The sequence below is a fragment of the Enhydra lutris genome, unplaced genomic scaffold, assembly GCF_002288905.1.
Source record: "Enhydra lutris kenyoni isolate GAN:26980312 unplaced genomic scaffold, ASM228890v2 scaffoldscaffold14, whole genome shotgun sequence".
Taxonomy (NCBI): Eukaryota; Metazoa; Chordata; class Mammalia; order Carnivora; family Mustelidae; genus Enhydra; species Enhydra lutris.
In genome coordinates this window covers 17,262,103-17,281,846 of record NW_019154098.1, presented here as the reverse complement: position 1 = coordinate 17,281,846, position 19,744 = coordinate 17,262,103, and the positions used below count along the sequence as shown (strand labels likewise).

Genomic DNA, 19,744 nt, shown 5'->3' with positions numbered 1-19,744 from the left:
ACTATAGGGGCGCCTGGGTGGCTCAGTGGGTTAAAGCCTCTGCCTTTGGCTCAGGTCATGATCTCAGGGTCCTGGGATCGAGCCCCGCATCGGGCTCCCAGCTCCATGGGGAGTCTGCTTCCTCCTCTCTCTCTCTCTCTGCCTGCTTCTCTGCCTACTTGTGATCTGTCTGTCAAATAAATAAATAAAATCTTTAAAAAAAACCAAAAAACAAAAAACAACAAATAAACCACACTTTCCATCACTTACACATTTATCCACATAACTTTTTTTTTTTTTTTTTTTTAAACACACACACAGCTTCTAATAGGCCAGCTTCAGGTGTGCTCTGTTGTGACAGTCGCTTTGACCAACAGCGGGACCAGTCAGGGTGTGTGAGGCACACTTCACTGGACTTGGAAGTGATGTTTGTGTGATGAGAGCCTGAGGAATGGGGAAACACCCCCCCCAACCTGGTTTTCCATTGTATGCTCTCGGCCTCGAGTTCAGTAGCTCTAACCGTGGTTTTGCTGTGGGGAGTGAAGGTGGGACCTCCGAGGAGCAGAGGGGCGGTTTGCGTGCTGGCGAAGGACGGGTTTCTGGGCCGCATAGGGCCTGGAGCTGCGCTTTGTGTGCAGAAAGGCTCAGGAGGCCCATGAACTTGTGCAAAGAAACTAACCCTTCTCAGTAGATTCCTCTTGTAAGAATCTTAACACCTCGAGGGAACCCATAACAATAGCTCACATTCACTGGCTACTCATTTTGTACCCGGAGTTGCTTAAAGCTACTTTCTATATATAAAATTACTATCCTTGCAACAGCCTGATGAGGTAGGAATTAGTATTATCCCCAGTTTTCAGATGAGGAAACAAGCATGGGCACCTTAGCAAAAGGAGCACAGTTAATACACAGAGGAATGTGATTCGAACCTGGGTCTGGCTCCAGAATTACTACTACCTCACAAAATGAAGGTGTAGGCACATTGGAATAAACCCAAAGGCAACATTAGGGCATGGTTCTCCGAGAAGCAGGGTGGATTCTAGAAGTGAAGACCTGCGGAAGGAACGGGGTAGCCTGTCTCAAACCACAGGATGAGATTTAGGGCTTCATGTTGGAGAAAAGGGGCCATGGTGGCAAGCTCTTGAACAGCGGAGGGCTGTGAGGAGACTAGCACTTTGCAGAGTGTTCTTTGACTGGGGTCGTTGGCAGGATGGTGTTGGCAGAGGTGGGAGTGGGGAGACCAGTTGGGGGGAAGGGTCTCCACATGCAAACCGATGGGGTCAGGACTGGGGAGGGTGCCATGGACCTGGAAGGACGAATCTGGGCGATTTCTCCCCAAGGATTTGGTAGGGTTTGTACTAGTTGAAGGCTGAAAAGGAAGCAAGTAGAGGATAACTGGGTCAGTGTACTCTGTCATGTAGGGATGGGTCCTTTTTTTTTAAAAAAGATTTTATTTATTTATTTGACAGAGATTACAAGTAGGCAGAGAGTCAGGCTGGGGTGAGGGGGAAGCAGGCTCCCCACTGAGCAGAGAGCCTGATGTGGGGCTCAATCCCAGGACCCTGAGATCATGACCTGAAGGCAGAGGCTTAACCCACTGAGCCACCCAGGCGCCCAGGGACAGGTCCTTGAGGCGGTGTTTCATCCTGCTGTACATTCTGGTGCATTTAGTGCTTCTGCTGACTACTCTGCTCCAGGCCTTCGTGCTCTATCACTTGTCTGCCAAAACAGTTCTCCCAGAGGACACAGCAGATGCTGTCAATCCCCACCTCCCTGATAGTTCCCACCTCCCCTTCCTCTTCCTCACCTAAGTGAAGCACCTGTGTGTCCATGGGAGGCTTTCCCTTGTTCTAACAAGCTTGGCTGGACGTGTGGCAGAGCGAATCCGCCCCGGAGCTGCCTTCAGCAGCTGATGCTCAGGAACTGGAGGGGGAATGCTTCAGCTTTCCTGTTCCTCAGAGGGTACAACTCTTGAGGGAGGAGCTTCAGGTCTCCTGGGGTCCCAAGCAGGGTCGGTCCCCAGCTGCCCATGGGGCGCACCTGCTTTGCACCTGCTCAGTAACTCACTTTCTTGCCTCTCCTGACTCACCCCCTTACTCCTTGCTGCTGCTTCCCAGGACCCCTTTTCAGGTAAACTACCTGTACCCCAGTCCCTGTCTCAAGGTCGACTTTGGGGGAACCCAACCTAAGGCAGTTTACAGATGATACTATCTAGGCCCGGAGAGGTGATTTTGCTTGTTCAAGCTTACAAATCCAGTCTGTAGCAAATCTAGGATTTTAATCCAGGTCTCCTGAGCCCATTGGGTACCTGATGTTGTTTTCTACTAGACCATAGTATCTGTTATGATGTCTCCCTGGGACTTTTTACATGTAATGTTTTCCTGCAAGAGTCTAACTCTAATATAAACTCATAAAAGGCAGGAACAATGGTCTTAATAATTTTGTACCCAAGACCAGTAAGAACTGTGTCTTTCAGAGAATAGATGCTCCGTGAGGATTTGTTGAAAGAAGACATAGAGTGAGAGGAAGAGGGAGGAAGGAGGAAGAGTGGGCAGTTGGGTGCATGACCTTGGGGAGCAAGAAAGTGATTCTTCAGGCATCTTGACATGGGACATGAGAGTGACTTGCCTTGGAGGAAGCCATGATGAAAGTGTCAAAGACAGAAGACCCAGAGGAGGCATAACGGTGAGCAGAAAAATCGGCGGAGAACTTAAAATGTCCATTTTTTTGGAAATCATTTATGAGGGAAGATCACTAGTGAAATAGTCCTTTTGAGTGCATGTATCCCTGAAAGGGAGTTTAAAAAAAATTATTTCTTGTTTTTGGTATAATATTAGTAAGTATAGCTTTATAGGCAAAAAAATTGGATGGATTCTCACCAAAGATTAAAGTCTACAAATCAGATTTTTTTCAAACTATGCCCTACAAGACAGGACTTCCAAGGAAGTCTCTTGGAAGCCTCCTCAAGAAGAGGTTAATAGATCATAACAATGATTAGTATATACTGGACTCTAACTCTGAACTGGTGGGCCATGCACTAGACTATGTCTTGGTCTGCATTATCTCACTTAGTCCTCCCAGTTACCCTTTGGTAATAAGTGCTCTTATCATCCCTTCTTCACAGACCAGGATGCTGATGCTCACAGAGGTCATTCAGCGAGCAAGTGGACAAAGTAGGATTCATTCTCAGGACTATTGGAGTCTAGAGCCCATGCCCTTCACAGACAAGACTATAGGTACCCTCCTACCCACCCCTTTGCTGACTATGCCTTCCCTCCACCAGGACTGAAACTCCAATTTTTACACCCTGGAGAGCAAACCAGGGCCTAGGAACTACACTGTTGGTTGCAGGTCAGGAGAGAATAGACTAAAATGGGCCATCCTTTGACTGCCTTCTCTAAGTCTTAGGGTCTTGCTTCCCCATGGCACAGAGGAGGCTTAAAGTGCATTTTAATGAATGCATTCTGCTCTCTTGGTACACAAGGGGGAGCATTTAGCACAGGAATGGGAATAAGATCGCTGCAGAAAGTATCCTTGCTTTTTGTAGGAAAAGAGTTCTCTCTCTTTCTCTCTCTCTCTCTCACTCAAAATTGTTTTCTGAACCCTTTGAAAGCAAGTTGCAGATATCAGGAGACTGCCTATAAATACTACGGCAGGATTTCCTAAGAACAAAGTCATTTTTCTGTATAATCACAATGTTATTTTCATGTCTAGGAGATTTAACATTGAGGCAATGATATTATATAATACCCATTCTATATTCAAATTTTTCCAAATATTACCAAGATGGCCTTTAGTGCTTCCCCCACCTCCCAGTCCCGAATTAACATTGTATTCTCTCAGTATTAGAACATGGTCATTTTTCCAGAATATTTTGATGCAAAATGTTTGCAATTTTTACTGGCTATTTAATATTCCATGGAGCTGATTTGCCATGATTTATTAATAAATATCTCTTTGGTTATTCCTATGGTGTTAACTGGGCCTTTTCCTTTTTCACTTTGACTCAGGCACCTATTCGATAGTTATCAGATCCCACAGTAAGAGTGAGGCTGACCATCATACATGGAGTTCACCAAGTGTCGAAGGTCAGGTTCCCCAGGAAAGTCTCTGTGATGGAGATTCGCGCGTAGGAGGTTCACCGGGCAGTGCTTGGGGATCAACACCTGTGGGGGAACAGAAGAAGCAGGACTGGGCAGAGTCAGGGCAAAGGCCTCAGCTGCCCTTCCACTAGCTCCGAAGCTGAGATGGTCTTGCAGAGGTGTTCCCTGTTGAAGCAAGGAGGCCAGCTCTTTAAGCCTCTATGTGGACCAGTCATTGAGTACAGATCGCCCCTGGGAAGGGGACATGACCTTGGGTGAGATAGCCGTCTTCAACTTAGGGCGGTTTTCAGAGAGACTCGGGCTGGGAATAAGGGCCTCACTCCTGAGAGGAGGTCTGGGCAGAGATGAGAGCATCCAGTCTAGGGGAATTCTCACGAAGCTGTGGGCCCAGTCCTTGACCACAGCAGTCAGACTGAATTTGCAAGCAGTCAGCTTAGTGAGGGGCGTGTGTGCTGGGACTCTTTCCTAACTCCCCAGGGGAGAGGCCTTCTTCGAAAGTCTATGATGGGGGCTTCCTTAGAACCACAGAGAGCTTGAAATGTATTTTCTACAGTTGAGGACAAGGAGAACCCAGAGGGCAAGGTTTGGTCCTGCCCTCCCAGGCTCTGTTGGGGCAAAGCATGAGAGAACGTTTCCTGGGGCTCAAAGATGGGCCCCCTGGGAAGAGAAAACTGGGCCAGAGCCATTTAAATGAAATTATTTAAGATTCATAAGTTGCAAAAATAGAGTTCCCATGTGCCCTTCACCCTGCTTTCCCCGGTGATACCGTCTGACGTAACCATAGTACATTTTCTTTCTTTTTTAAAATATTTTATTTATTTATTAGACAGAGATCACAAGTAGGCAGAGAGGCCGGCAGAGAGAGAGGAGGAAGCAGGCTCCCTGCCGAGCAGAGAGCCCGATGCGGGGCTCCATCCCAGGACCCTGGGATCATGACCTGAGCAGAAGGCAGAGGCCTTAACCCACTGAGCCACCCAGGCGCCCCCATAGTACATTTTCAAAACTAGGGAACCGACGTTGACATTGGTATGATACTGTGAACTAAGTCACAGACTTTATTTGGGTTTCATTAATGTTTACGTGCGCTTGTGTGTGGGTTACTATGTAATTTTATCACATGTGTAGATTTGTGGATTTGTGTACTCACCATTGCAATCCGGATACATAATGGCTCCATTACTATGAAGAAACTCCCTGATGCTACAGCCATCCAACCCCCCGCCCCCCCGCCTGCAACTCCTGATCTATTACTCACCATCGCTGTAATCTTACCATTTCAAGAGTGTTATATGATGCCATCGGGCACTATGTAGCTTTTTGAGATTGGCTTTTTCCACTGGGCATAACATCCTTGAGTTCCATCCTCGTTATGGCACGAATCAGTAGTTCATTCTCTTTTTTGTCTTGGTAGTATGCCCTTGAATATCCACACACAGTTTCTTTATCCATCATTTAATGGAGTCTATCAGGTCCTGGCCGGGAGGACCCCGTGGGAGGGTGAGGACGTCCCAACGATGAAGTCCAAGTGGAGAGGAGTGCCAGGGACCAGGGCAGAGGAGGCAGTGGCCGCTGGGATGGACTGCTTCTCCCTTGTTCTGAGAACTCAAATTGGAGGGGTCCCCAGGGATGGGGCTCTCCACAGATCCCATGAGGAGTGCCACAGTGTGAGAGCTGCAAAGCCCACGGAGCACAAAGTCAGCTCACAACAGGACCCATCACAAGCCAGCTGGGGTATTTGCAGACATAACCACTTACCTCTTTGCCTTCCACCCATTTTGAAGAGGCATTCAAAACAGCAGCAGCCAGTGAGTGGGGGAGGAGATGTGAAGGGGTGCTGGGAGAGAGAAGCTGACTGCATACAAGCCCCCACTTTCCCGCGCTGCTCTCACTGAACCTGATGGCTCTAGCTGAGAAGTGGGAGAATCTTTGGAATGAAACCGGAATTGTTGCTTAATATAATGCACATCATGACACATCGAATTACTCTATGAAGACCATGTCTGTGACCTGATGTGACCATTAGAGTGTCATTACTGGAACGTGATCAGAGCAGGCAGGATCCTGTAATAATTCTCCTGTGGAATCGAAGACAACCTCCTTTCTTCTTCCTGCTTCTCCCCTGCCTCCCACACTGAATACATTTTAAAGGGATGGTGGGAGAAAAATGACAGTGTGTTTTGATAATGTCCGCACAGTGGTACAGAAATAACTTGAGAATAAACATCTATACATAAGCCTTTTTTTTCTTTTATACTGTAATTTCTTTAGAGCAAATTCCTGGCAATGGGGTTAATAGGTTGAAGGCAAGGATATTTTTATGGTTTTCAAAACATATTGCCAAATTGCTTTTCTTTTCTTTTTTTAAGATTTTATTTATTTATCTGAGAGAGGGAGAGAGATGTTGTGAGCACAAGCGGGGACAAGGAACAGAGGGAGAGGGAGAAGCAGGCTCCCAGATGATCAGAGGGCCAGAAATGGGGCTTAACCCCAGGACCCTGAGATCATGACCTGAGCTGAAGGCAGACACTTAACCGACTGAGCCACCCAGGCACCCGGCCAACTGGCTTTTCTCAAGGTTCATACCAATTTATATTCCCACCAGATACTGTATGAAACTTTTATCATATATTCAGTGGTACAGGATAGTATCATAAGATTGTTTGCTAATGTAATGAGGTTTAAATTCTACTTGACGTTTGGAATAATTTTTAAAGTGCTTTTATAATATGAAAATTTTTGCATTCGATGTTTTATCAATCTCTTTGAACTTGGCATTAATATCTTGAGTATAGAATATTGCTAAGGGTCCGTCTTTATAAATTAATCACTGGCTATTCATATGCAGCTTCTAAGGGCTTTCTCAGACCACTTAGAAGAAGAACAAATTCTGTAGGATTTGCAGGCAAGGAAGAAAGGGAGAGAGATTGGTGAAGGCCAGAGGAACAGTGAATACAAGGGACAGGTTCAGGGCTGTGAGAGGTGACACGTGAAGCAAGGGACTGGGAACAAGGAGGTGGCCGTGAGGTCAGGAGATGAGGTGAGAAAAGATCTTGGGAGAGACAGAGATTCTGGAATGGCCTCCAAACAAAGCAGTAGAGTAGGAAATATGCCTCTTCCCCTGCCAGGTATCAATGAATTAAAAAATTAATTGAAAAGTTATGTATGCATGTGTTTTATGTAACACAAAATTTATTATCTTAATCAGTTTTAAGTATATGATTCCATGGTGTGAAGTATATTCACATTGATTGAAACAGATCTGTAGACCTTTTTTATTCTGCAAAACGGAAATGCTTTGCCCATTGAAGAACAATACTTCCTTCCCACCCCTGGCCTTTGGTGACCATCATTTTACTAATTGTTCCTGAGTTTGACTACTTGAGATACCTCATATAAAGGCAAGTGTGTAGTATTTGTGTTTTTTTGTGATTGGCTTATTTCACGTAGCATGGTGTCTTTGACGTTCATCCGTACCGTGTAGCACTTGACAGGAGTTCCTTCCTTTTTCAAGGCCGAGTAATATTCCATTGTATGTACTAGCACACTTTGATTACCCATTCATCTGCTGGTGTGTATTTGGGTTGCTTTGCTCTCTTGGCTATTGTGAACAGTGCTGCTATGAGTGTGGGTGTGCAGATAACTCTTTGATACCCTGATTTCAATTCTTCTGCATATATATCCAGAAGTAGGATTTCTGGGTTGTGTGATATTTCTATTTTTCACTTTTCAGGAACCTCCATACCATTTTCCTTAGTGGTTATGCCATTTTACAATCCCACCAGCACCATACTAGAGTTCCAGGTTTTCCACATTCTTACCAACACTTGTATTTTTATGTTTTATTTTTTGTTTGTTTGTTTGAACAGTTTTTTTAGTGTTGGCCATCCTAATGGATGTGAGGTGATATCTCATTGTGGTTTTGTCTTGTGTTTCCTGGATTATTAGTGATTTGAATATCTTTTCATATGCTTGTTGCCGTTGGTATATCATCTTTGGAGATAAGTCTATTCAAGTCCTTTGTCCATTTTATTTATTTATTTATATTTTATTTATTTTTCTTTTTTCTTTCTTTCTTTTTTTCTCTTTGCTCTCTGAAGACTTTCAGCACTGACTTTTGTCCATTTTAAAATCAGGATATTTGAGGGGGCGTCTGGGTGGCTCATTGTGTTAAGCCTCTGCCTTTGGCTCGGGTCATGGTCTCAGGATCCTGGGATTGAGCCCCTCATTGGGCTCTCTGCTCAGCAGAGAAACTGCTTACCCCTCCCCCCTCCGCCTGCCTCTCTGCCTACTTGTGATCTCTCTCTCTCTGTCAAATAATAAATTAAATCTTTAAAAAAAATAAAATCAGGTTATTTGATTTTTTTCATTGTTGAATTGTTAGAGTTCTTTATATATTCTAGATATTAACTCCTTAAAGGATCACATAAATGATTTGTAGATATTTTCTCCTGTTCCATGGATTGCATTTCACTCTGTTGATTGTGCCTTTGATGCACAAACATTTTTAAGCTTCATGTAGTCCCATTTGTCTATTTTTGCTTTTTGTGGCCTGTGCTTTTAGTGTTGTGTCCAAAAAGTCATTGCTAAGTTTTCCCCCTGTGTTTTCTTCTAGGAGTTCTAGAGTTTTAGGTCTTATATTTAAGTCTTTATTCCTTTTTGAGTTATTTTTTTTATATTGTATAAGATAAGGGTCCAACTTCATTCTTATGCTTGTAGATATCCAGCACCAACTCTAACACCATTTGTGAAGAGACTGTTCCTTTCCCATTAAGTGGTATTGGCGACCTTGTCAAAGATCATCAAATATTATTATTTTTTATAGATAGAAAAATGGTGAAGTTACAGACATTCTTTGTAAGGTAGACTTGGGGGCATAGCATGAGTTTTGAATGAGATAGAGAGATCAAAGTAAAAATACAAAAATGTGAATAAAATCTTGAGACTATTGGATGGGGACCTAGTAACACCTTTTCTTAAGATGTCATCAGTGCCTGGGGGTAGCTGTTGATGACAAGCTCCTTCACCACGCGAGGGATTACTGAGGGCCTACCGTGGCTGCACTACCCAGGCCCGGGGAATCCAGGTGTGTGTTAGAGACAAGTCCCTGCTGTGTGTATTTCTGCGAGGGATCTCATTACCTTTTAGCAGCATCAACAAAACGATGTATGCCTGCCCTCACTCTGCTAGGAGTTTGGAGAGGCATAAGCGACTGTGAGATGTTTTCCATACCCTCCCTCAAGGGCCCATGTGAACTTTACTCTTACCAGCACCCCCAGGGACCCTCTGTGTCCACTGCTCTTTGCTGTGGGCTAATACCTGGTGTGATGGACACGTCATCTCATGAAAGGAAGGAGAACTTAAAGACTGGAGATTATGTCCAGGTGTCTGCAGGAGTCCATGGTCCATCTGGAGCCGCTCTCTGGGGAGCTGTTTCTTAGCACCTACCCAGGGGCATTCCACTTTGGTGGAAACCAAAGGTTTTGTCATTTCAGTAACCTGAGTGCTCCACTCCAGAAATACAGAAAATAGTGTCAAAAGAGCCACTGCTTTTGCAAGCCACTGAGACATTCAATAGCACCTTCTTTCGGGTGGAACAATGGCAATTGTGTAGGAGTTAAGGTAATGCTTTGTTCTGCAGTTTCTTGGTTGGGTGTTTTATTTCTTCCCAATGGAGGGGGTATGCACGTGTGACTGGAGTATCTTTTGCGTCGACTCCTCTCAGCACAACCTCTCCCAGCTCTGTTTGAAGGGTTTTTAAATATCCTTGGAGAGGCATATCAAATTTATATAAGGAACCCGGTTTGTAATATTCCTTGTCGTAAACAAATTATGTATGCTTAAATGAATTGTCCCTTGACCTGCATATAGTTCTCACTCCATAACGTGGGGCTAATCACTTTTTGGAATAAAGTCTTATTACATTAATTAATTAATTAATTAATTAATTATTACTTTTGTAATATTTTGGATTTACAGAAAAGTTGTAGGGTTCCTAGATACCCCTTACCCATGTTTAATTTCCCCTGATGTTAACATCTTATATTATCATGGTACTTTTGTCAAAACTAAGAAACCAAAGCAAAACAAACAAAAACAAAACAAAAAACCAAAACCCAAACTCAGGAAACCAACATTGGTACATTACCATTAACTAAGCTCTAGACTTTATTTGGATTTCACCAGTTTTTCTCCACCAATGTCCTTTGTCTTTTCTACAGTTCAATTTAGGATACCACTGTGCATTCAGTTGTCATGTCTCTAGTCTCCTCTGGTCTGTGACAATTTCTCAGTCTGTCCTTGTTTTTCATGACCTTGACAATTTTGAGGAGAATTGGGCATGTGTTTTGTAGAATGTTGGGTTCAGTAATTTTTAGTGCATTATTTTGTGGTCTTCCTAGAACCTAGAGTTAAGACGCTTCTTCAGTTGTTGTCAAAGGTAGTTTTTTGGGTTGGATGGACTTGAACGAACCCTTGCAGTTCATAAACTAATTAATTATTGTAGTTAAGAATCCAGTGTCCAGGATGGGACAACTCCAATTTTGAATTGCCCTTCGAGTTTAGCCTTGGTCAGGTTTATATGCCTTTGGTTTTGTAACATGGTCACTGTGTTAGTCAGGGTCTTGGAAGGAAATCTAAGGTATATTTACCTGGGGTTTTGAGGAGGACTTAATGAAGGGATCATATACCCAGGTGGGACAGTATTTTAGCTTGAGTGGCTAGAAAAAAAATACTATAGCGTGGTGGCTTAAACAATAGACATTTATTTCTCACTGTACTGGGGGCTGGAAAGTCCAAGATCAAGGTGTCAGCCAACTGGTTCTTGATGAGTTGATGAACTGCCTTCTTTCTTTGTCCCCATATGGAGAGAGATAACTCTAGTCTCTCTTCTTCAACAGGCACTCATCCCACTAAGGGGACCCCACCCTTGTGACCTCATCTACACCTATAATCCTCTCAAGTGCCCACCTCCGAACTCCATCACATGGTGGGTTAGAGTTTCACCATAGGAATTATCGGGGGATACAAACATGCATTCCATAGTCATCAGGGATAGAGAGAACCAAGAGGGATGTTGAGACTCTCAGGGACCGGCAGCAGAGGGAAGCTCTTTCACCAGAAGGAGAAAAAGGAGGAAAATGTGTCATGGAGCTCAGGGAGAGCTGAAGATGTCTGGGGAGAGTGGGTAGCGGTGCCCAACGGGAACTGTAGTGGTAGAGCGATGAAGACATTGCCAGAACACTGAGGCAGGGAGAAAGCAAAAATCTCTAACCTTTTGTCTTCTACCCTCAAATTCCCAGTTGTTGTCTCTCATTGGCCAAACCCAACCAGAAACTAAGGACAAGGGACCCTGGATACTGCAGTCCTTGGGAGACAGCCCTGCAGACCGCAGAGAAGGGTAGAAAATGGAGAAAGGTATGTATAAATAGAGAATAACCACCACAGACACTTGCAAGGGTAACTAGGCTGATAGTATCCGCATATATCATAAGGTAAACTTTTGGAGAGCAGGGGCACTACCTGTCAAAACTTATACTCGTTTGGGGCGCCTGGGTGGCTCAGTGGGTTGAGGCCTCTGCCTTCGGCTCAGGTCATGATCCCAGGGTTCTGGGATCGAGCTCCACGTCGGGCTCTCTGCTCGGCAGGGAGCCTGCTTCCCCCTCTCTCTCTCTCTGCCTGCCTCTCTGCCTATTTGTGATCTCTGTCTGTCAAATAAATAAATAAAATCTTAAAAAAAAAAAAACAAACTTATACTCGTTAAAGCAATTATCTATGTTTCCCAGGCCTGCAAAACAAAGCCCCACAAACTGGCTCAAAACGACAGAGGTGCCTCCATGGCTCAGTCAGTTAAATGACTGCCTCTTGATTTCAGTTGAAGTCATGATCTCAGGGTCCTGGGTTCGAGCCCTGTGTCGAGCCCTGCGTTAGGCTCCGTGCCCAGTGGAGAGTCTGCTTAAGATTCTCTCTCTCTCTCTCCCTCTAACTCAGCAACCCTTTACCCCCTGGCTTGTGCACTCTCTCTCTCTTTTCTTTTTTTAAATTTAATTAAAAATTTTTTTAGATCTATTTATTTGACAGACAGAGATCACAAGTAGGCAGAGAGGTGGGGGGCGGGTGGCTCGGGGAAGCAGGCTTCCTGCTGAGCAGAGAGCCCAAGGACCCTGGGATCATAACCTGAGCCAAAGGCAGAGGCTTTATCCCACTGAGCCACCCAGGCCCCCGTCTCTTTCTAAAATAAACAGATATAGGGCGCCTGGGTGGCTCAGTGGGTTAAGCCTCTGCCTTCAGCTCAGGTCATGATCTCAGGGTCCTGGGATCGAGGCCCGCATCGGGCTCTCTGCTCAGCAGGGAGCCTGCTTCCTCCTCTCTCTCTTCCTGCCTCTCTGCCTACTTATGATCTCTGTCAAATAAATAAATAAATAAAATCTTTAAAATAAACAGATATATCTCGCAGTTCTGGAAGAGAGAATTCTGAAATCAGCATATCATCGGGCCATGCTCTCTGAAACTGGTGGGAAGGAATCCTTTCTTGCCTTTTCTGGGTTCTGGTGTTTACATTCCTTGGCTTGTAGATGTATCAGTCCAGTCTCTGTCTCCACAGTCACATCATTTTCCTCTCCCTGTGTGTTTCTGCCTCTTCTTTGTATAAGGACACTGCTCATTGGGTTAAGGGCCCACCGTACTCTGGTGTGATCCCATCGTAAATTAGTTAATCATATCTGCAATGACCCTAATTCCAGATAAGGTCACGTTCTGAGGTACTGGAGAGATTAGGGCTTCAACCCATCTTTTTGGGGAGCACAGTTCCATAACAGGGACTTCATATCCAGAGACCAATTTTTTAGCTGATGAGATAGAAGGATCAGTTCGAATCTGTATGCACTGCTCTATAGTGTTACTGTTTGATCGGGGTCTTACCCCACTCCCACGCCTGGAATGGATAGCGGCGGAGGCTGTTTTCCAGAATTTGAGAGTTCCTGGTAGCTGGGCAGTGACTCAGAGTAGTTGTGGGTAGGGAAAAGGCAGGGAGGGTGCCAACTAGAGCTAAAATATCTAAAGCTGAGAAACAGTGTAATCAAGCCTGACCTTCCTCCTCCTCCCTCCTGACTAAAGCAGAGCTGTGATGTGGCTCAGAGATGATTAATTGCCCTCTGCTAGCCCCTTTATATCCTTGCCTTCTGTATTGCTTACTCTGTGACTTTCCTAGGGCTGCCAGAGCAAACGATCACAAACGCGATGGCCTAAAACCACAGAAGTTATTCTCTCACAGTTCTGGAAGCTGGATGTCGGAAATCACGGGCCATCTTTTCTCTGAAGACTCCAGGGAAAAATCCTTCCTTGCCTCTTCCTAGCTATTGGTGGTTTCTGGTGATCCTTGGTGTCTTTCCCTTGGCTCGCCATTGGATCACTAGGATCTCTTTCTCTGTTTTCACACTTCTCTCCGTTTCTCTGTGTGTCTTGTCTTCTTATTAGGACACCAGTCATTGGAGTTAGGGCCCTCCCTAAACCAGTATGACTTTATAATTTATTAATGTCTGCAGAGACCCTGTTTCCCAACAAGGTCACATTCTAAAGTTGTGAGTGGATGTGAATTTGGGGGCGTACACTCTTCAACCCACTACACAATTAAACTCACTTTTTTCAGTGGAGGAGAAAGAGTCAGAAAGGTGAAGTTACCCAGGTCACTGTTAGAAAGTTGTAGAGCTGAGGGTACATGCGTATTCTTAACCATTAACGAACCAAAATGTCTTCCTTCTTCCCATCTGCCTGCCCCTCTCTGCCCCTACCTTTGTGCTTTCGTTATTTGCTCATTCAAGGATACTTTGGAGTTAGTTTATCTTAATTTCAGAGGGCGAAAATGACTGGGATGGTTGGCTGTTGAGCGTGGGGGATGGGAAGACATTACTGTGATATTTGCTTATTGATGATTTTCTATGTCCTTCGTTCCTTCTATATTTATTAATTGTAATTTCTCTGTCAGGAAGAGTTGTTCCTTTTCCCTCATTAACATATTTATATTAGGATGGGCTTATGCATATTTATTTTATTTTATGGGTTACAGTTTCATACTATCATTATTTATTTTGTTGCTCAAATTGTCCCTGCTTTGCCCATTAGGAGCTTAATTACGTTGGGTCCTGTATCCTTTCAACGTGCTCCATCATTCATGAGTACCTCTTACTTTTTGGCACTTCCCTTTTCCCCCTCAGCTCATCTTCTGTTTTCCTTGCCCCAGCCTTGTGATCAAACTTTCCTTTGGAAAAGTGTTCGTTCCTTTTATCAGAGTATCAATTTTGAAACCAAGATCTTGGTAGTGGGTGTGCTCGTTGCTTCTTGGTCCTTTTAGTGGACAGAGCTGGGACTTATTTGTATATGTACTAACATACACACATCTACATTTAAACATGTGTCTGTCCCAACGTTAAAGCCGTGGTGAATACGATCCTTCTCAAGTAAATGCACGAGTGTCTGTAAGGCAGGCTTGTATCTGCCTCCCAGTGATAAAGAGAACAACAGGCCCATTACAGCATTGCAGAGTCCATAGTACTATTTACTTCCAGTTTGATGTTATAATTCAGATAGCTGAGGCTGTCAGGGAAGAGGCCTAACCTTATGTAATTCTGAAACCAGAAAGAATCACAGAGGTGTCCAATGCATGTTTCCTAAACTATTCCATGGCATAGTGTTTGGGGAGGTGTTAAAAGGCTTATGATAAAAGGGCTTTGTAGTCCAGTAAATTTGGGAGACTTGTCATGGTAGATTCCCCACACTTGTGTAACGCTGCCCAGGGATTATTACAGGAGTGGTTTTTTTTTTTTAATGCATTTTCCAGAAAAAAATATATTTTCAGAACAAAACATTTGTCAGACAACTTTATGAAAGGGGAAGAGATAAGAAGAAAAGGTTAGCATGTGAAATATGTATGGCTTAGAGCGCCTGGGTGGCTCCGTAGGGTAAAGCCTTTGCCTTCGGCTCAGGTCATGATCCCAGGGTCGTGGGATCGAGCCCTGCATCTGGGGGAGGGGGGGGGGTCTCTGCTCAGCGGGGAGCCTGCTTCCTCCTCTCTCTCTGCCTGCCTCTCTGTCTACTTGTGATCTCTGTCAGATAAATAAATAAGATCTTTAAAAAAATATGTATGGCTTTTCTGTTGTACAAATTGGTTTGGGACAAATGTTGGTTTCTGCAAAAACCTGGAAATTTCCAAAGTGTGACCGTATTCCTTGTTAAGAGAAGCTGCCATAAGTTCATTTTCAAATGGCTTTTCAAACCTAGAGGGAAAATGGCATTCACTTTACTGAGGAGCAGATATATTCTGTAGAAAAAAGCGGTGTTCTGTACTCCTGCCGTCGAAATACAGCATCACAGAATTTAGGGCTAAGCTGACACCAAAGACAAGAAGTCCCGTTTCAAAGTAGTCATTTTGTGGATGAAGGTAGAAACCTACAATCTTTCCTCCACCACAGCATTTCATATTTAAACCTTCTATTTTTAACGTGATGGTGGGATTCATGGCTAATGCTTATGAGATCTGTGTCTAGACAGTTGAGAAAAACAGGAAATGAGTTACATTGTCGTAGCTTAAGAGAATTTAACCTTTTGATTTCTAGCTCCAAGCTGTGCCTGCTTTAAAAAAAAAACATTCCTTCTCTCCTGAGAACTTCAGGGCATTCAAGGGACTGGAATAATTCAGGGCCTCTTCAGGGAGCAGAGATAGCTATTTCGGGGAAAGAGGAAATGAGAACATGGGTTTACTGTGCTTTGCACCATAAAATGAACGCAGCCACTTGGAGGAACACATTCACGGTCTTCTCCCAAATTCTAAGTATGCGCTTGCAGCTGTCTCTGTGTGCAGTCAAAGGGCAGGAGCTCAGCCCGGATCGTTCGCTCTGTCCCTGGGCTGGATGCGGAGTTGGATGCTGCGGGCCGAGCAAGCCAAGAAGAAGCAGCAGCAGCATCTGGCATTTATGGAGCGCCTGCTGTGTGCCAGACGCCAAGCAAAGCACATCACAGACACGATCTCCTTTACTCCTCTCGACAACACTAAAATGTGGTAACGACTGTTACTCCCATTTCACCCATGAAGAAATGGAAGCACAGAGCTGTTAGGGAACTTCACAAGAGTAGCGGAGCTGGCATTTGAACCCACAACAGTATGATTCTAGAATCTTGTACTTTGTCGGAATGCTGTAGCATCATGGGTGAATGTTAACGAGGTGATGCGTATAACAGACGTATCACTGTTCCCGGCCCAGAATAAGGATCCTAATGAATTTCTGCTGTTGTTTGCACATATAAGGGACATAATGCTGTTCTTCAGTATTAAGTAGGTGATGCTGCTCATCTCTTGATGTAAGACACACTCAGTGTTCTTAGGTAAGCTAGTGGATCGAATAATGGCGGCGAGGATTTCTACTCAGTGCCTGTAGGACATGCAGTGTTGTAGTGGGGCTGGAGACACAGTGATGGTGACAGCTGGTCAGGTTGGAGGGTTGGTAAACGAGCGAAGGGAACTGGCCCACACTGCCATAAAGTCTGCAGTCTTGGCCTGATTACCCATTGCCTCCTAGAGTCTAAGAAATGGCCGCATACCACATCCAACAAATACGACATTATGGGCCTGCTTCCTCAGACTCAGTGGCTGTAGGGAGAGTATATTAGATAAGACATAAGCCTTCTGCTCGTGGAATTTACAATCTAGTAGAGAATACATTTAAACTCAAAGAAACAAATGGAATCATTACAAATTGTAGTAAGTGTCACCAAGGAAATAATCAGAGGGTTGAGATAGAGAAGAATGGAAGTGAGACAGGAAAGGGGAGGTCAGATCCTACTTTGTGTGGAGTAGGAAAGGAAGGCTTCCTTGAGTAGGTGGCATTTAAGACTTGATGATAAGAACCAAGGAAGGGGAACAATACAAAGGCTTTGAGGAAGGAAAGAGCTTGACAAGTTGGAAGAGCTCAAAGAGGATGGGTGAGGCTGGAGCCTCACAGGGAGGAGGGCATGAGATGGGACCAGGAGGATAGGCAGGAGCAGACCGTGGAGGGTCTTATCTGCTCTTAGTAAGAAATTGGGCTTTATTTGGCGTGTCATGGATACCCACCAAGGGGTCCTAAATAGATGAGTGATGTGATCTGATTTGCTGCTGTTAACAAGACAGGATAGATATTCTGTTGAGATGGACTGGACCAAAGACTGTGGTGGCTGGAACCAAGCAGTCCTTATAAGACAGAGGCTGGATGGTCAGAGACCATAGAATGATGGAAGCAGAGGTTGGAGGGGGCCAAGAGCCAAGGAACGTGGGCAGTCCCTAGACCCTGGAAAAGGCAAAGAAACGGATTCTCCCCTAAGGCCTCCAGAAGGAGCACAACCCTGCCAACCCATTTTAAACTCCTGACTTACAAAACCATAACATAATAAGTGTATTGCTTTAAGCCACTAGGTTGGTGGTAGGTAATTACAGCAGTGATAGGAAAACTTCGCAGCCCTTAAGCCTAAAGGAGTGAGGAGAGGGAGGGTATGACCAGACCCAGGGAGAAAGCCACAGGATAGGGTCCACTGAGAGCCGCTGTGGCCTGGCAGGGAGGTGTCAGCGGGAACAAGTGCTCTCCCCTCACCCTCTCTTACCGCCCCGCTCTGTCTTTCTGCCATTGGCTCATCGAACCAGAGCTACAGGCAGGGGACCCACAGAAGCAGTTCCCATGTGTCAGCCTCTCAGGCGCCAAAGAGGATGGAGAAGGGTGGAGAGCAGATCCAGAGCAGCACATGGAAAATATCCAGGCCCATGTCGGTGGAGTGGTTTGCCCCTTATCTGGAGCTTGAAGTGGTTCCCTCACTTATCTGGGCCTTCTCTTTTGTGAGTTCTTTCTCGCAGAGCCTTCTAACTTCTTTGGGTTTTTCTCGTATTTTTATGTGCAGATATATGACGTCAAGGCACTTGTTTCTAATGTCTAATTCACTCCTCAGGGTGAGACAGCAAGTTCTCAAAGCAAATGATCTGTTAAAGTTAATCCATAATTTACTGTAAATATAAGACCAAAACACAGGTTGACATCAAAGTATCATGAATGAATTGACCTAAACTTTTTCCTGTTTTTCCCTAAAACCGGGGTCCCAAAACTTCCATCCTTGGACTGACTACACCAGCATTTTCAGGGATGTTTTAAGATTTTATAGATTTGGGGATTCTGTCCTCGGAGATTATCATTCAGTGAAATTCTCATTCATTGAGGACCGTGAATCTGTTTTTGCCTGGGTGGCTCAGTGGATTAAGCCTCTGCCTTCAGCTCAGGTCATGATCTCAGGGTCCTGGAATCGAGTCCTGCATCGGGCTCTCTGCTCGGCAGGGAGCCTGCTTCCTCCTCTCTCTCTCTCTGCCTGCCTCTCTGCCTACTTGTGATTTCTCTCTGTCAAAAAAATAAATAAAATCTTTAAAAAAATAAAATGTGCCTCCAGAGGGGCCCTTGGGTTAAGCACCCAACTCAGGTGCTGATCTCATGGGTGGTAGGATCGAGCTCTGTGTTGGGCTCTGCGCTCAGCAGGTGTCTGCTTGGAAATTCTCTCCCTCTGCCCCCATCCCCTTCAATAAGTAAATAAATCTTTTTTTAAAAAGTGTCCCAGAGAGTATTATGAGCAACAGGTGCCTGAGTCCTAGACTATTTTTTCAGGCAAAACGACTACAGGTTTAGTTATATATTGTGTGAAAGCAGACTTCTTTTTTTAATTTAAAATTACCTTCTTCATAAGCTTACTCAGTCCTACTCCCAGTCAGCTGGATTGAGATTGGAATTAAATTCACCAAACACAGTTTTGTGAACAGAAAATCCATTTCATTAGTGATGGTCACATTGAATGTATGTGATGAACCACCAAGAGGGGGCAGCCACCGGATCAGGCTCTCCGGACACAAAGATGAAGGGATTCTAATAGGGATTTTCAGGGCTTTAATCTGTTGGGAGGGAGTGCTCTGCAGACAAGTAATTATAATACAGTGACATCGGTGTGGTGGGACCATGAGCATAGGCCCTCAGGAATTGGGAGGCGATGTTCAGAGGATTCTCTGTGGAACTGGTGACATTTGGGCTGGGCCTTGTAGGAAGAGAAGGAGTTTACAAGGCAGGGAAGGGCATTCCAGACAGTAAGAACAGTGCACGCAACAGAGGTGTGAAGCTGGCGGCTAGTTCCAGGAGCCGCGAGTGGCTTGGAGTTGCTGGAACAGAGGATGGATGAAGCTCTTGATGAGGCTTTGGGGGGCCAAGGGCTTTGTGTTTGCCATGACAGTAAGCGTCAGTGTTGGACCAGTGATTTATTTATTTATTTTTTTATTAACATATAATGTAGTATTAGCCCCAGGGGTACAGGTCTGTGACTCGTCAGGCTTACACACGTCACAGCACTCAACCTTGAAGTGATTTGAAAGATTATTATAAAAATGACAAAAGCAACTCTTGCCAAACTTTCAAACAACCCAGAGTAATTTTATAGTTAAAGAGTGAAAGTCCCCTTTCATGGAGCTCTCCTCTGTGTCCATCCAAATCAGCTCCCCACCCACCAGAGAGGTAGCCTTTGTTAATAGTCTGGGGTATCCTCACTGATTTGTTACACATTTTATTATGTATATTTTCCTTTTTTTCTTTTTCTTTTTTTTTTTTTTTTTTTTTTTTTTT

The 19,744-nt window shown here is 44.6% G+C and overlaps 1 protein-coding gene across 3 annotated transcripts in view; it reads left to right on the top strand.

Moving 5' to 3' along the window:
* Nucleotides 1-19,744, top strand: part of LOC111146822 (WDYHV motif containing 1) — a 68,606-nt gene that overhangs the window by 30,434 nt on the left and 18,428 nt on the right. For 2 of the 3 annotated variants that reach the window (XR_002640566.1, XR_002640564.1), the window contains exon 6: nucleotides 11,381-11,495. The gene's annotated coding sequence lies outside the window, so the exon portion shown is untranslated. Of the gene's footprint in view, nucleotides 1-11,380; nucleotides 11,496-13,287; nucleotides 14,106-19,744 lie in introns of those variants that run through there. The other variant, XR_002640565.1, reaches the window with a different exon arrangement.